Below are 8,160 nucleotides of genomic sequence, written 5' to 3'. Positions count from 1 at the left end.
GGAACTAGTAACAGAACAATTCCATAAGTTAACTATCACATATTATAAATTAGCAAACTGAAGTGTGAGTAACTCAGTTATTCCCTTTCACCAATTCTAAGACACATACAGCTCCACATTTTGTTATCTCTGAAATCAGGATTTGTCCCACGATTAAGCATAGTTTAATTGACTGCATTGTTTTCTGTGGAGTGATATATGTCTTTATAGTTAATGGTGTCTTAGATTTAAAGATAAAAAGTTCATCTGTTATACGAAGATGATAATCGTGTTGGAGTGATGTGAAGTTTCAACAATAAATATTGTTTGCTTGTAGAAAACGTGGTAGAATGAATAAATAAAAAGCTGAAATATGAGTAGAAAGTCTCAGTTTCTCTTCCCTTTTTTGAGAAAATAGTAAGGATTTTGTTATCAGAACAAGTAAGAGGTACAAGCATAACAAAATACATAAATTAATTTTTCTGAATTTTAGACTCTAGGGTCTCTCTATTAAAAGGTCAGTTGCTTATGAGGGCAGGATGCTATTCAACAAACTATAGGCATTTAAGACAATGTTTAAGACAGTGAGTCTTAACAAGGACATAGTCTTAACAATGAGATACAGTGAGAAATAGAAAGCAGTTTTCTTATTTCCTTTCCTTAGTAAGGTGTATATATATGTATAAAATGTATGAGGCTCATTTTGGGGGAAAAAATGCCTTCATATAGAAAAATCTTAATTTCCTCCATCATCCAGAAAAAAAAGTTTCAACCCCCTAGGCCAAACAAGGAAACCAAAATAGGGTGACACGAATTTCACATGAACCTCGAAACTATAATCTGACTGTAGTTACCATCTTCTTTACTTTTAAAAAGTTTAGCATCCTTTTATCCATTCCAAACCAGTACACTGAATCTTCTCCCTTACAAGGTTTTTAACCAAATTGGAATTAAATTAATCTCATTTTAAAGTGCAAAAAAGGATATGTAAGACAAGTGCTTGCTCTGTGTGACACACACAAAAAAGCATCCTTCTAACAGCACTGGCCCAAGAGGTACTACAATAAAACTGCCGGAAAAGGGATCCATTAGGTCGACTAAAAGGGCAGAAAGAGTCCAGTTTCAGCAAAGAAATGCCTGCCAAGTCTGATTTTTAATTGTACCCAGATCTCAATCAGATCTTAGGTGCCCCTAACTGACAAGACCAGAGCACACAGTACCAGCACAGGGTCAAGAGGGCCAAAGTTGTCTAAACTAGTCAGTCAATATCTCTACTCCATTATTTGCCAATGCTTTTTAGGGGCATTGCCAGTGGTAACGGAACTGAGGAGCCTGGGTTTTGGAAACAACACAAATATTTACCGAATAAGCAATAATCAAAGTGTTTGTTTAGGGTGAATGATATAAAAATAGGTAATGAGGTCTCTCATACATCACTGGTTAATGATTTAGTCTGACTGTAAATTAAAGCGGTACAGATTGGCTTCTTCCATACAATAAAGACAAGCTTTGCACTAGTGTTTCTCAAAAGCCAGTTATATCTCCAGCTCTACCTTCAGTTTAACAACTTAAACCCCAAAATACAAAACCTTTCCTATGGTAAGGTAAAAGGGAACAAGACACCCTCTACCCAAGAGTCCCTGGAATAGAAGGAGCTCTAGAACTCAGTAGGCATGAGCACATTCAAGTTTGAGATTATGGATCTGCAGTCATTGTTTCTTCCCTTCTATCACTGGGATGTCCATCTTGGGTGGCTTGAATGTTGCTGGATCCTCAGCCATTCAGGTGGCCTCGATCTGGATCAGCTCCGTTGGAGAGGGCTTCTGGGCTTCTTTGTAGGCCTGGTGGCAAAACTTGAGTCAGACTTCTGGAGTGGTCTTGGCTCAAAGAAGCTCCATTTCTCTGAGTTTCTGTCCTTATACCCACTTACAGAATCCACGGCACTGGGCTTGGACCAGGTGAAGCTGTGGAAGAACAGCAGTGTAACAGCCTCTGGGTTTCTGCTTAGAGAAAGAGTGAGGGGTGCTGCTAGGGTGGTCTGGGCCGATGCAGGCTGCCTCTCTTCTTTTGTTGTCTCTCCACTGTGTAGCTTTAGTTTGTGGCATGCTTTTACCACTTGAAGGTACTTGATCTCCCTCGGTGGGAAAGCCCTTGGGGGGTGTGCAGCCAGCACCTCTCAGCCCTGCATGTTGTTCAAAACACTGAATGCTCTCCCGGGTCTGCTTTGTGATCAGAGAATTCATGATAACATGGGTAGTTCTAGCCTTTACCACTTGTCCACATTGTCAGTGCTATAGGGTCATGGCCGGGGGTGTGCATACTGGCGTCTCCTTAGTCTACCTTGGCAAGGTTCTGATACCTGTGTCTGGAATCCCTGGCTTCCAGGGGATGCTGCCCATAACTGAAGGAAGAGGTAACATGGTGTAGGGCTCTTAAGGGCGTTGTCATGGCTGAGTGACTGACAGTACATCCTGGTGGGGCGGGACATCTTGCCTAGAGGCCCACTAGGCTCAAGAGCAGGCCTTTGGAGTTCTCTCAAAGCCATTGAAAGACTGGGATCCAGGTGCTTTAACTGTGTAGAATTCTGGAGCTGAGTCCCTACGACCACAGTGAAATGATGTGACAATCATGCCGACAAATATTCATGAGGGACATTGTCCAGCCTCCCAAATTAGCAAAGCTTCCCTGGAAGAGTTTATCCAGAGGTTCTGTTTCTCTGCCACTATGGGGCTGCCTATGGCCTGAGCTCCAGCACTAGAAGGCTTCAAAGACCCATGTCTGTTGGACGTGGTGCAGTTGGAACCAAGCCATGGTGTGCTGGCCACGAAACGTGTTCAGGCCTCGGGCACTGATCGACAAGTGCTGGCTGCCACGAGGCTCAGACTCTGCCATTAACTTTGCTCTTGAAGAGCTAAGTGACATTGGGTAAAACACAGTATCTCTGAACCTCAGATTCCTTGTCTTAGAAAATGAGAATAAAATACCTGCTCTGTCTACTTCACAGGGTTTTTATAACATCAGACAATCCTTGTTCTCATTGGTTTTATGAGGCAGTGGAAGTGGAAGTGTGTGAAATAAAAGAATGCGTGTGAAAATATTTTTTTAAGTTTTAAGGGGCACACAAATGTAAAAATAACTGCTTATGATTTTAATAGTAAATCCAGGCTAAAATGTCATCATTTTTATGTTCAGTTAAAGTCAACCAACATTTCTGAGGTCCTGCTTTTGGACCTGACCCTTTGGGAAGGAGTGTTAAGTTGTACACACACACCTTAGGTGTGGAAAGGCAATTTTCCTTTGGCAAGCTCCCGGCCCCCCAAAGCAAAGATGTGTGGCAAAGAATTAGAAACCATTGTCCTGGGATACTGTGGCTTTTCCCCCTAAGAACCACACTTTGATCCTTGCTAATCCACCTCTCATTAGAAATGTGTGTAGGAAAAGAGAGGTGGGTCCCTTAGCTCAGGGCTAGAGGTAATAGGCAGAACACAGGAGAGTCAGTGATGGATGGCAGGGGTGGAAAAGAAAAAGAGGGACCTGGGAATTGGAGAGAAGAATAGACAATGTACAAAGGAAATCAATCCTCCCAATTGTGGCATGTGGAGAGAAGGAACCAAGCTATAAAAATGGAAAGTGAGGACCTCAGATTCAATCAGTCGGATGCCAGGTGGACACGGCTTGAAAAAAAATGAGGCTATTATCACTGAAGTTCATTTGACAGAGCTTATGTGTAAGAGTTAAGCAATGATCACTCTTGTCCAAAATCATAAAATAAGGTGCCAGGGTGATTTGTCACTTTGCTCTTCTAATAAACCCCAACTTTAGGAAGCATCTATAAACTTGGGCCTCACCCTAAAAACTCTCACTATGTCATTGTAGATTAGTCCAGTCTCTGGCACATAGTAGGCATTCAATAAGTGTTTGATAAGTAAACCAAAAGATTGCAGACCTACTTAGGTTAATTTATGTTTTCATGGGGTTGGAGGGTTCAAAGCTAGAAAAGAGTACATTTCCCTCCTCATTCTTTTATTTCCTTGAACGTGAGACTCTCAATTAAGACTCCTCCAGTCTACATACAGGTCTTTCTCCACTTACAATGGGATTACAGCCCAAGAAACTCATCGTAAGTTGAAAATACCGTTAAGTCCCCGAAAATTCACTTAATACACCTAACCTACCGAACATCAGAGCTTAGCCTAGCCTACCTTAAACCTGCTCAGAACACTTACATTAGCCTACAGTTGGGCAAAATCATCTCTCAAAAAGCCTATTAATAAAGTGTTGAATGTCTCATGTGATTTACTGGATACTGTACTGAAAGTGAAAAACAGAATGGTTGTATGGGTACAGAATGGTTGTGTTTGGGTTGTTCATCCCAACATGGCGTGGGTGACTGGGAGCTGTGGCACTGCCGCTGCCCAGCATCACAAGAGTATTGTACTGCATATCGCTACCCCGGGGAAAAGATTAAACTTGAAAGTTCCAAGTATAGTTTCTACTGAATGCGTATTGCTTTCCCACCATCATAAAGTTGAACCATTGTAAGTTGTCAGGGACCGTCTGTAGATAATTTAATCATAGCTGGTACTTATTTAATGGTTGTGTCGGGCACATGTGTGCTTGAGACGTTCACATGATCTCAGTCAATCCTTGCAACATAAGTGAGCACATAATTATGGTACTTTAAACATGGAGAAAGTGAAATTCAGGGAGGCTGCCTTTAGACAGGGTAAGTAACTTGGCAAAAGTCACACAGCTAGTAAGTTGCATATGGTTTTCTGTAATTATGTTAGTAGAGAGGGCACTAGGAATTGGATCTTTATAACCACACTTGTCTAAGTGGTTAAAGCCAGAAGAAAGTGTGTACAGTGAAGGTAAGGTATCATTAATACCTGAGCACTGTTGGCAGTGACCTTAAGAACAGATGGAATGGCTAGGGCAGAGGCTTTCAAATGCTTCTGATGGCAACCAAAGTAAGAAATGCATTTTAAATTCTAACTCATATACACACGTGTGTGCGTGCACACACACACAATCACACATACCCATATACATAACTGAAGTAAAACTTCAAGCAGTGCTTAACCATCACTATGTGCGATGCATACTAATTTTTTCTGTTCACTTTTCTTCTCTTTCCTTCCCTTCTCTTACATTCTATTCTACTCCAGTGTTTTACATGCTGGTTGGGACACACTTACTTGACTTCACTATACACTAATAGGTTATGATCTGCAGTTTGAAAACCCCCCTGAGCTAGAAAACAATAAAGGTGGTAGAAGGAGCATGGACCTTTGATTCAGACAGTTGTGGGGATTGAATCCTGGGCTGCTGTTATATTAACTGTGCAGGCTAAAGCAAGCAACATCTTCTTTTGAGCTTTTGTTTCTCATCCATAAAAGGGGGATAATGATACCTACTTCAAAGGGTTATAGAGAAGAATGAGCAATGAATATAGGCACCCACCCTAGCATGTAGCCTGTCTCCCAGAAGGACAGTGACAGCCATGTACTGATGCATTTAAGAATGTAGAGTGCTGGTCCTGGCACCAGCTAGCTGTGTGTTTATGTAAGTAATTTCTTTAAGCTTCTCTCTAAGTCATGTAATTCCTCTAAGCTTCAGTTTACTCATCTGTAAAAAATGGGAGAAATAGTAGTACCTACCCCATAGGATTGTTTAAGAATTAAATGTGATAACACATGGAAAACCCTTAGCACAGCGCCTGGTGCTTAGTATGTGCTCAATAAACTATTATTGGCTATATTAGCTGTTGAACAAATATATCTGTTATTACTGTCCAACCACTTAAGGCTAGCCTGAACTCCCCAGACTAGGTTACAATATCTATTCTGATGATACAAACTCAGGATTGTGTGTGTGCATGTGCACGTGTGTATGTGTATGTGTGAAATTGGAATTGCTGTTAACTTTGTTCACCAGTATTTTCTAGAGGCCAAAACAAACTTGGCTGCAGCAGAGGAACTCATTTTAGTAAAGAAAGGTTAGTTCCAAATTGGATTCCCTCTCCTTGTTCTTCTTAAGTATTTCTACAAAATCCAATCTTTGGCTTGACATTAAAGGCTTATTTTCAGTGAGTAGACTTCACACACCAAAAAAAAAAAAAAAAGAATTAAAGAAAGAAAGAGAAAAGAACATGACTCTACACACTAAGTAGTGGGAAGTGAGTTGAATTCTTCTGAGGTCAGTTAAGGAACTCTGTGGCATGGCCCCTGCCCAAAGCCTTACTCCTTCCCACCTGTGAGGCAGCCTCATGGGATTCATGCTCTGTGTAATCCCCTCCTCCTGTTGAGCTGGACCTAGTGACTCACTTCTAACTAAGAGGATAAGGTGGAAAACACAGTGTACGACTCAGAGATTAGGTCATAGGAAGCAGTGTGGTATTGCCTCCCTCTCTTCTGGATCCCTTGCTCTGGGAGAAGCTAGCTGCCATGTTGTGCCCCATGGAAAGGTGCATGTGATGAAGAGGTGAAGCCTTCCACCAATACTCACGTAAGTGAGGTTGGAAGCTGATCCTGCAGCCCCTTCAAAGACTACAGCCCCAGCCAATAGTCTGTGACTTCACCAGAGACCCTGAGCCAGAACGACTCACACAGGTGCTCCCAGATTCAGGACTCTCAGAACCTGTGAAATAATAACTGTTTTTTCAAGTTGCTAAGCTTTGGAGATGATTTGTTGTATAGTAATAGTGACTGCACTACCCTTGAATCCCACTTCACAGCATCTCTGTGTTCCATCAGTCAGTTCATTATTCATTCAACAATTCCCTCATTCATTCCATGAACTTTTATGAATTGTTCACCATGTGTCAGGCAGTGCAATGACCTTCAGATCCTAACTTGAAGGAGATTACAGTCCAGTGGTGGAAATACAATAAGCAGACTAAAAATTAAAAGGCGAGCTGCATGCTAAATGCCACCATGTGGTTTTGTTTTCAGGGCTTTGGGAACTCAGAGGAGGAAATGAAAACTTCCAGCCTGGCCAGATGAGAGAGGGATGAAACAGGGAGGGGATGGCACTTAAGCCTTCATACTAAGGTGTGATGCCTTTGTAATGGGTCACCTTGTCTAGGCTGACTACATTCCCCAGAATTCCTTTTCTTCTACATTTCTGTTTAGGGTGGGCCACAAGGGAGATTCTTGCTGCAGGCAGAAGGGAAGCAGCAGCGAATCTGTGGTGCACACATGTTGATGCTAATCTGCTAACTCACCTTGTTAGTGTGAAGCAGCAGCCAGGCCTGCAATTTCTCCACCTTCCCTTGCGCCTTCCTTCAGCTTTTCTGACTTCTGGGTTCGGTGTGTATGTTAAGCTCTGTGATAAAGGGCTTTTGCTTCTGAAGGATACTTTCATCACCAAAGTGAAAGGCAAGACCAGACAAGGTTTCAGCCCTTCTTTGTTTCTGGGATGCCAGCCTTCCTGACTGCCTGGAGCTCCAGCCTCAGATATGGAGACCAGAGCCTTACAGATACTGCTCTACCACCTCCCTCAATTGTGTAGTCCAGTTCCCTGTGACAGACATGAGAGAAAATATGAACAGGTGAAATGAAAAAAAGCATTCGAGGCAGAGGGAATAGCATGAACAAAAACATGGAAGGGAACAGTAGGAGTAATACTTAACCCCTGGCATGCCATTGCTACTGACCAATCAGAACAAACTCTGGCTCCAGCACTGACCAATCAGAATGAAGCAGGGTCCTCAAGGGCCCTGATTGTGTCCCCTTCAATTACTGGATTATGGAGACTATCTGAGAAGTCTGGGTGGCTCTTGTGGTGGTGAAGGCATTTGGAGGATCTTTCAGATGTGGCTATTTACCAATTGGAACAGAAATGTTTTAATATTTTAACAACTGGTACTATTATACTAGTGCATTCTAGCTGTATGGCAGCTCTGAAAAAACATGTGGGGCATATGTGATGAGGAATGAGTTTTTAATGTGACTGGAACATTGGCTGGCTTGGTGTGTGGCTGTAGTTTTAAACCCCAGTTTACTCAAGTCAATGGAATTGATGAAACTGATTTAACCTGCTATATGTTATGTGGCCATAGTCATAGTAGCTATTAAAACTGTTCTGTGGAGAAATTGAATTTAATCCAGTTACAGAAGACCAGGACCCTACCCCTTCACTGAGTGAGGGTTCAGAGAACAGGAATTTTAGGCTCTCTTC

At 42.1% G+C, this 8,160-nt stretch overlaps 1 pseudogene; it reads right to left on the bottom strand.

The window, feature by feature from the left end:
- Positions 1-1,636: 1,636 nt before the first annotated feature.
- Positions 1,637-2,524, bottom strand: LOC118897032 (annotated as a pseudogene).
- Between the last annotated feature and the right edge of the window lie 5,636 nt (positions 2,525-8,160).

Source organism: Balaenoptera musculus, chromosome 6 (genome assembly GCF_009873245.2).
Source record: "Balaenoptera musculus isolate JJ_BM4_2016_0621 chromosome 6, mBalMus1.pri.v3, whole genome shotgun sequence".
Classification (NCBI taxonomy): domain Eukaryota; kingdom Metazoa; phylum Chordata; class Mammalia; order Artiodactyla; family Balaenopteridae; genus Balaenoptera; species Balaenoptera musculus.
This window is presented reverse-complemented; position numbering and strand designations above follow the sequence as displayed.